Source organism: Cannabis sativa, chromosome 9, assembly GCF_029168945.1.
Source record: "Cannabis sativa cultivar Pink pepper isolate KNU-18-1 chromosome 9, ASM2916894v1, whole genome shotgun sequence".
In the NCBI taxonomy this organism is placed as follows: domain Eukaryota; kingdom Viridiplantae; phylum Streptophyta; class Magnoliopsida; order Rosales; family Cannabaceae; genus Cannabis; species Cannabis sativa.
In genome coordinates this window covers 34,278,148-34,288,687 of record NC_083609.1, presented here as the reverse complement: position 1 = coordinate 34,288,687, position 10,540 = coordinate 34,278,148, and positions in this window count along the sequence as shown.

Below are 10,540 nucleotides of genomic sequence, written 5' to 3'. Positions count from 1 at the left end.
ATTCAATATCACCTGTTGATCCTAGATCAAATGATCTTAATCCTTATACGATTAGGTTAATTCTCAAGAGTGTTATTCGTGTTCTTTGATTTGTTAGTTAAGCCTACTTTTGGGTTAGGGTGATACGTACATTTTGGGAACACGGTAGTGCAATTGAGTGGGAGCGCTAACATAAATATGGAATCTATAGCTTCTATCTAGCGAATAGAAAGTAAAGGATGATTTCCTTCGAGCTTAACCAAACGAAAATAAATGGTGGAGTACTCATTTCACTTAGCTGAAATATCATTTATACAGGGTTAAGTGTTTTAAGGATAAAATACATTGTAGGGTGTAACGGTAATTTAATCCCTGTACAGTGTAAATCATCTATATAGAGGATCATTGATCAAATTAGGATTATAACAATGGATAACTGATGACGTATCTATATCGTGGAACATATAGAGCGTTCTATATAACTGAGAGTACAATTCCAAGTTTTAAGAGTGGATTCAATAAGGAATTAATAAGTTAGGGAATTTACTTGGTAAATTCGGTTCGACTTATTGGAAGCTCGGTTGTATAGACCCATGGTCCCCATACTTGTTGAGACCATACTGCTTGTAAGACTCAGTTAATTGATTTTAATTAATCAATTATAATTCTAAAGTTAGACTATGTCTACTTTATGAATTTTCACTAAGTAAGGGCGAAATCGTAAAGAAAAGAGATTCTAGGTTTATTTATTAATTAAGATATTTTATATGTCTAAATTAATAAATATATTAAATGGAAATATTATTTAATAATTATTTTTAGTTAATAAATAATTAGAATTGGCATTTAAATGGTTAAATTAGAAAATTGGCATTTCTGAGAAAATGGGAATGAGAAATAACAAAATGGGAAAGTTGCAAAGTGAGGCCCAATTTCCTTAAATGGCTGCCCACTATGCAAAGCCCTTTACCATTTTATTTTTCCATTATTTTAATGCCATACAATTCTAACCTTAACCTAGAGGGCATTCCATAAATAGAAAGTAATGGCTTCAGGAAAGAACACACAATTGCATCTCATTCTTTTCAGAGAGAATTCCTGAGCCGCCACTTTCCTCTGTCTTTTCTTCTCCTCTAATTTCGAAAATTCCTTGAGTGATAGAGTAGTGCCCACACACATCAAGTGGTACCTCAATCATAGTATGTAAGACTGTGGAAAATCAGCATCAAAGAAGGAGAGAAAGAGATCCAGATTCAGATCTTGATAATGCTCTGCTACAGAAAGGAATCAAGGGCTAGAGATCTGAATAGAAGGAGTCATTATATTCCGCTGCACCCAATGTAAGGTTTTCTTAAACTCTTATGTGTTTATTTCATTGTTTTAGAATTCATATTAGGATGTTAATGAAACATACTTGGTAGTAAATCTAGATCCTAATAAAATAAATTCCAACAATTACGACATATCGTTTATCGCTTATTAAAAAGACTCATAGTCGTTAGCTAAAAGCGAAGTCAACATAGGGCTTAAGGTTAAATTATATGGATTAGAAAAGAATAAAATATTGGGCAAAATTCACTTCTTGGTCGTATACTTAATAAGATCAATCTCTAGTTACAATTTTGTCACTTTATTTCAACCACTTATTCTTCTTTTCAATAATACCATATTTTCCAATTCAATCCCATAAATGTCAAAACTATTTATTTAATAGTAATAAATTACTAAATAAAATTTTCATTTATATTATTTTTTAATTAGACCATACAAAGTCTCTTAATTAACAAATTGACCCCAAAATCTATTTTCTTCACAATTAAGCCCTTGCTTAGTGAAAATTCATAAATAAGACATAATCTAATTTTAGAATTATAATTGATTAATTAAAATCAATTAATTGAGTCTGCAAGCAGTATTATCTCAACTAGTGAGGGGATCATAGTGTTGGAAATATTTTACCAGGATCTAGATTTACTAACAAGTATGTTGATTAACATCTTAAATATGAATTCTCTAAAACAATGAAATAAACACATAAGGATTTAAGAAATCTTACATTGATTGCAGCAGAATATAATGACTCCTTCCGTTCAAGATCTCTAGCCCTTGATTCCTTTCTATCGCAGAGCATTATCAATATCTGAACCTGAATCTCTTTCTCTCCTTCGGGTTTGGTTACCACCGTCTTACTCACTATGATTGAGTACTTGACTTGCTATGTGTGGGCATGGCACTCATTCACTATGAGTTTGAATATGGTAAAAAATAATGAAGGAGGTTGAAATCACTAAGGAAGAAAATCTCTCATCTAGGTTGAATGAATAGTAAAGTTGACATTAGTTGACAAATTGTCAAGAGGATCAGATGAGAGTATCATGATCCTTTTATAGTGTTTCAACTAGAGCTTAGGGTTGAATTATATGGATTAAAAAAGAATAAAATATTGGGCAAAAATCCACTTATGGTCGTACACTATAATGGACCATTCTCTAGTTAGATTTTTGTCAATTTATTTCAACCACTTATTCTTCTTTTTAATAATACCGTATTTTCTAATTCAATCCTATAAATGCCAAAACTATTTATTTAATAATTATAATTAATTACTAAATAAAATTGTCATTTATCTAATTTATTAATTAGACCATACAAAGTCTCTTAATTAACAAATTGATCCCAAAATCTTTTTTTTTCACAATTAAGCCCTTGCTTAGTGAAAATTCTTAAATGAGACATAGTCTAATTTTAGAATTATAATTGATTAATTAAAATCATTAACTAAGTCTGCAAGCAGCATTATCTCAACTAGTGAGGGGGTCATGGGCCTATATAACCGAGCTTTCAATAAGTAGATCTAGAATTCACCAAGCAAATTCTCTAACTTATTAATTCTCCCTTGTGCCACTATAGATTTAGAATTGAATAGCACTCTCAATTATATAGAACGCTCTATATGTACCATGATATAGATACGTTATGATTATCCATTGTTACAATCCTAATAGTCAAGGATGCTGTACAGATAATCTACACTGAGTAGTAAAAAATTTACTGTTTTACCCTTCAATGTATTTTATCCTTAAAACACTTAGCAACCTATAAATGATACTTCAATAAACTAATATAACTACTGAAATGAGGACTTAATCATTTATCTCTATTCAGCCAAGCTCGAAGGAAATCATTGTTTCACATCTAAATACTTATAGAAGCTATAGATTCCATATCTATGTTTAGCGCTCCCACTCAATTGAACTACCATGTCCTTAATATGTATGTCACGAGAAGATCCAATTGGTCAACTTTAACGAACAAATTGAAGAACATAAGTAATACAACTAAGTTGAACCTAACCGTCACTACTACAAAATTAGCTTTTCCCCACAGTTTATAACTGTCATTTATACTATTTCCCATCAGTTCCTAAAACTGTTGGCTATGTGGGTGTCATAAAAATACGGAGTTTTAAAAGACAGTTTATAACTGTTGGGAAAAGTTACTTTTTCCAACAGTTATAAAGTGTCAGAAAAAATAACTTTAAATGACTATTTATAATTGTTGGTAAAAATATTATCTAGATTAAAAAAATACATTTAAACTAATTTATTATATATGAATAATTATCTAATTACAATAATAATATAAATAAATTTTTTAAAAATAATAATAATATAAATAAAAATTAAAAAAATAATAATAAAAAAATTTAACAGACAATTTCTTGATTCACAACAACAAATTCTTGATTCATAAACAACAAATTCAACTCAAACAAATACACTAAAAAATAAATAAATTATACCTAAAGGAATTACACTCAAATGTATATTCATATCAATTATATATTCATAGACTTTATGGGTTTCAAAATGAAATTCGAAGATGCAAGAGAACCCAGAACACTAAGAACAAAGACTTGCCCAAAACTCGTTCCCCTCTGTTTTCGGCGAGCACCTCGCTTCTCGTACGATGCCATCATGCTCAACGTGTTGCTGGACAGTCCCGTCAACAAATCTAGAAACGACATCGTCTCATTCACCCAACGGGCATCGTTCGTGTACTTGAGGGTAGACCGGTTCTTCGTCGCAATCATATTGCGTCGCACTCATCCACGCCTCGAGGCAGTTCTTCGTCTCAATCGTACTGGAACAGGAGCACAAGACCTCGAGGAATTTCTTCGTCGCAGTCGATCGGTTCATGTTTGAGGTAGAGGATTCGAGGTTCGTTGAGATAGAGAATTTCTTCGTCCAGTCGACCGCCGCTTGATTTATTTGTCCCGGAGTCGAATCAAGGGGCAGTGGAGACACCGAAGTGGAGGCGGCTGTCGATGATGGTGATGGTGGTCTGTACTGGAGGCGGCTTTGGATGATGGTGATGGCGGTCTGTGGAGGCAGATTGGGTGAAGACGAAATAGAGGAAGAAGAGGGGCGGAAGGAAGAAGAAGATGAAATAGGGTTTGGGTTTGGGTTTGGGTTAGGGTTTCTTATTTTCCTTTTATACCCAAAGTTAAATTTATTTACTAAAATATTTAAATTAATCTGATTATTTTATTTTCTCAAAAAAAAAAAATCTGATTATTTTATAAATTATACCTAATTTAATTTTACCCCCAATTAATTAAATTTTTAGAAAAATTCCTTAAAATATATATACTTTTTTAGAAAAAATTTATTTACACCTCAAAAACAAAACTTATAAAGACATCCCATTTTAACAATTTTTATTTTATATAAAATATATATTTTTTTATACTATGTTTTTTAACTTTTTTCTTCCAATTTATATTCTTAAAACATATACTTAACCAACAAAAGTAAATTATATTTTAAATATTAAGACAAAAAAATTAAAATAATTTTTCTCTTTCACAATAATTTTTTTTTAATAACTTTCATAATAAATTTTTAAATACAACTAATCTATAAAATTATCCTCTAATTGAAAATATATAAAATCCAAACTTCTCAATTTTATAAATTCTCAAATTATAAATTAGTTAAGTAATTTTTTTTATTATTTAAATCTGAAACTTTATTTTGTATTATATTTAATTAAATACATATTTATTTTACTAAGTAAAAAAAGTACAATTTTTTTTTTTAAATCTGAAACTTTTTTTTTATTAAATACAAATTTTTTTTATTAAGCAAAAAAAGAAAATTTATATACTAAAACAAATATGGAATACTAAGTATTCCCAACAGTTATAAAATGTTGGGAATGCTTAGTATTCCCAACAGTTATACACTGTTAGCATTTATTGTTCCTTTTTTAAAAATCCATTTAGTTTTGCCCACGGTTCTCCACCGTTGGCATTTATTTTTCCCAACGGTTTTTTTGTTTCGGTTCTAAACCGTTGGGAAAAATCTCCTCTTACTTTTTCCAACGGTTTTCATAATTGACCCCCTTATTAACCGTTGGGAAAAGCCAACTTTGTAGTAGTGCATATCAGGATTAAGATCTATAGACCTAAGATCAACCATTGATATTGACTTAGAAAGATATAACGGTAATTTTATGATATCTTATCTAAGATCAATATCGGTCCCTTCCAATGTATACTCCATACATCTGATACTGGTAAACTTTGCCAATGTCCTGGAAAGGACATAACACTTATCCAAGGTGTAAGTATACTTTATCGGTGATTATCATGCCAGTCTAAATCCAGTGAACTGACATATCATGGGAATTAAACTTTTGAACATATAGGCATGATTATATTCCACTGTGCTGACGACACGATAATCATGAACAAATATATATGCATATATTTACATATGTTCTGGACTTAATAGAATTTATATATTAAACATAATCATGAAATAAATCATGTGAACCATGCAACATAGAATAATTTATGATCTTTATTAATTAGTAAATCTGATTACATTGAATTGGGTTTTATTGAGGGCACAAAACCCAACAAACTCCCACTTGCACTAATATAAAACAAAAGTGCATTTAAATTAATCGCAATACCTTGATATCCAAATCAAGTGTAGTATGTAGTATTCTCTCTGTCATAGGATCTGACAAGTTGTATTCAATACAACTTTTCCTCCACCATTACATTTCATTAATCACAAAATCCTTGATGTTTTGAAATTCCTCTCTATATGTCTACTCCTCTAGGGATATTGGATTCTTTAGTGTTTGGAAACTACTTTTATGTTAGTCAGGAAGTAACACTAGCAGTTAATAAATTGTTGGTACATTGCCAAAAACTGCATAGAACTTTCCATAGACTGAATAAGTATCTTTCCTGCAACTTTAGCATTCAGTCTCACTGGTAGAGTTAAAGACTCCAATAAGTTTTTACACTTCTCCAAAATCACTACTCCATCCCCAGAGTAATAACCACCTCATCAGTAGACTTTCTAGCACTAAGTGTTGGGTTTTGTGCCCTAAATAAAACCCATTTCAATATAATTCGATTTACTTATTAATAAAGATCAAAAATAACATTTTATGTTGCATGGTTCACATGATTATTTATATAATGTATGAATTCTATTTAAGTCCAGAACATATGAATTTGTTAATGATTATAGTGTTGTCAGCACAGTGGAATATAATCTTAATTATATGTTCGAAAGTTTATTCCCTGATTTGTCAGTTCACTAGATTTAGACTGACATGATAATCAGCGATAGGTATTCTTACACCTTGGATAAGTGTTATGTCCATTCCAGGACATTAGCAAAGTTTACCAGTATCGGATGTATGGAGCATACATCGCAAGGGACCGATATTGAACTTTGATTAGATATATTAGAATTTACCGTAATATCTATTCAATTCAATATCACCTATTGATCCTAGATCAAATGATCTTAATCCTGATATGATTAGGTTCAATCTCAAGAGTGTTATTCATGTTCTTTGATTTGTTAGTTAAGCCTACTTTTGGGTCAGGGTGATTTGGACATTTTGGGAACATGATTGTAGAATTGAGTGGGAGCGCTAACATAAATATGGAGTCTATAACTTCTATAGGAATTTGGAAGTGAAACGATGATATCCTTCGAGCTTGGCTAAACAGAGATACATGGTGGACATCTCATTTCACTTCGGTGAAATATCATTTATACGGAGCTGAGTGTTTTAAGGATAAAATACATTGAAGGTGTAACGGTAATTTAGTGCCTATTCAATGTAGATCATCTATTAGAGGGTCATTGATCAAATTAGGATTATAACAATGGATAACTAATGACGTATCTATATCGTGGAACATATAGAGCCTTCTATATGACTGAGAGTGCAATTCCAAGTTCTAAGTGTGGATTCAATAAGGAATTAATAAGTTAGGGAATTTACTTGGTAAATTCGGTTCGACTTATTGGAAGCTCGGTTATATAGACCCATGGTCCCCATACTAGTTGAGACCATACTACTTTTAAGACTCAGTTAATTGATTTTGATTAATCAATTATAATTCTAAAGTTAGACTATGTCTACTCTATGAATTTTCACTAAGCAAGGGCAAAATTGTAAAGAAAAGAGATTCTAAGTTTATTTATCAAGTAAGAGATTTTATATGTCTAAATTAATAAATATATTAAATGACAATATTATTTAATAATTAATTTTTAGTTATTAAATAATTAGAATTGGCATTTAAATGGTTAAATTAGAAAATTGGCATTTTTGAGAAAATGGGATTTAAAAATAACAAAATGGGAAAGTTGCAAAGTGAGGCCCAATTTCCTTATATGGCCGGGCACTATGCAAGCCTCTTACCATTTATTTTTCCATTATTTTAATGCCATACAATTCTAACATAAACCTAGTTGGCATTCTATAAATAGAAAGTGTTGGCTTCAGGAAACTATGACTTTGCATATTGTTCCTTTCAGAAAAAGCTATGCGCCACCCTTTCCTCTCTTTTCCTCTCTTCAATTTCGAAATAGCCTTGAGTGATAGAGTAGTGCCCACACACATCAAGTGGTATCTCAATCAAAGTGTGTAAGACTGTGGAGAATCAGCATCAAAGAAGGAGAGAAAGAGATCTAGATTCATATCTTGATTATGCTCTGCTACAGAAAGGAATCAAGGGCAAGAGATCTGAATGGAAGGAGTCATTATATTCCGCTGCACCCAATGTAAGGTTTTCTAAACTTTATATGTGTTTTTTTCATTGTTTTAGAATTCATATTAGGATGTTAATGAAACATACTTGGTAGTAAATCTAGATCCTGGTAAAAAATATCCAACACTAAGCAAGTCTAGAAACCTGAGTTGGTGTAGTCTAAGAGTATTAAATATCACCCTTATCGACTTACATATAATTCCTCCTCTTGATCTTAAGATTCACTTGATTTTCTTCAAATGTTCCTTTCTTGGATTAATCTGATACCTACTCATTACTCCCACTCAACAGCAGGTGTCTGGTCTAATGCATAACAAAGCATATCTGAGACCTCTCACTGTTGATCCTAAGGAATTCTTTTCTTGGCCTTTATCTTTTCTGGAATAGCTAAACTGTTCATTAGATAAGTAAAATCTATGTCTAGAAGTCAAGAAGCTTCTATAGATTGCCATTAGAAAAATGCACAGTAAGTTGCTTGCAATAGATACCAAGCATACCACAAGCCATAGGTTTAGATAAACTGAAACCTATAATACTAGGATCAAGAAGTTTTGTTAAGTCCATTGAATAGACTTTTTTTTTTTTTTCAAAATTTCCTTTCTTATCCTTGTAATAGAAAACTTTTGGTTACTCCATATGAATGGTTTTAACCATAGTTCTCTTGGCTTTTCTTCTAAGCTCCTTCTTCTGACTATCCATTACTTGTTTAAACTAACAATGGATTTTTAATCACAAGTGTCTCCTAAGTCATAACAGGGTGAGTTCCTTGAAACCCTCCCACTACGACAAGTTACTATGACTATTTGTCTAAGAACACTAATGGTATTGTCCTCTTTGGTTGTATCAAAACAACAGAGGCAGTGGGACCATCTTATATCGAATAAGATGATAGAACAATATGGAATCAAAATAAAAAATATCTCCTCTACTTTGCTACTTTGTTTTCAGATTTAGACATATTCTTATAAAAGTGTATTTACTGAGATAAACACTTACTTATCTTAATGACCATAGGATGGTCCACCCCTAGTCACTTAAAATAGCTATCAAACATGCAATGCTTGGTTAACAGTTTTAACTTTTCTTAAGTTCACGATCAGGACATCCATGAATCTAGTAATGGTTTACACTAAGTATACAACCATTCCATCATTCTGAAATTTTCCTATCACTAGGGTATTTCCTTAGAAAGACTTAGGCAACTGCTAGTAACTAATCATAGACCTATCACCATCATCAACATGCAAATAGAATTTCTGGGGAGGTAAATTTGAATACAATTCAAAAATTCAACTTAATGATCTTTAAACTGCATATCCAAATATTTCTCCACCCCTATCAGTTCGTAGGACCTTTAACCAATTACCTTAATGTTTTTCAACATTACTAGAAATTCATGAAATTTCTTAAACATTTCAAATTTCATTGCATAAGGTAAAATCTAGAGTGATCGTATTAAGAATTTAACGATAACTCATATCCACCCCTGAATGTACATCCATATTCGAATATAGATGATCCTACTTTCAGTGGATATAGGCATAATGACTCTTTACAGAGAATGATCTTGTCAAAACCACTATGAACAACATGCAAATTCCATAGATATAATCAATGTGGTTGTTGTCTTTTGATGACTTAGGTCTAGTTACAATAAAGAGTTCTTAGAATAGTCCAAGTGGATCCTGGTTAGAGAATACTAAACTCATATTCCATACATAAACATACAGTTTGGATCCATCGATAGAAAATGGAGTATTGTCCAATGTATTCTAGGAAACTGAAATAAAATTTCTATTTGTGATCTAAAATTTAAAGTCAAAGACTTATATTTATACCAAATATATGATGAGTTTTATTCTAGCTTGGACCACCACTACTAATCTAAATCTAAGTTTAGATTGCCTATAGTAAGCATATACAAGTAGGAGATTTCTAAGATCGAGGATTTATATCATTTCGGGATAGAATGTCGGGAATATAATCTTTTGTGCCATCCATTTCATACGATACATCTTCAACCCTCCTTCCCAGATAGGAAGCACTGCTTAAAGTCTGTCCTACCCCTCATGATGCTTTTCCCTTTGATCTTTTCAAGCAAAGTCTAAGCTTGAATTTTTAAACAAGTTCAGCCTTCCTTCCCGAAAGCTAAAGTTCGTTACATAAAAATTAAACATTGATTCTCGCATGGACGTTGTTTTTTGTGCAGGAAATATCACTGAGGGTACGATACATCTTCAACCCTCCTTCCCAGATAGGAAGGACTACTTGAAGTCTGTCCTACCCCTCGTGATGCTTTTCCCTTTGATCTTTTCAAGCAAAGTCTAAGCTTGAATTTTTATACAACTTCAGCCTTCTTTCTCGGAAGCCGAAGCTTGTTACATAAAAATTCAACATGACTCTCCCATGCACTTTGTTTTTTGTGCAGTAAAGATCATTGGGGATACAATACATCTTCAACCCTCC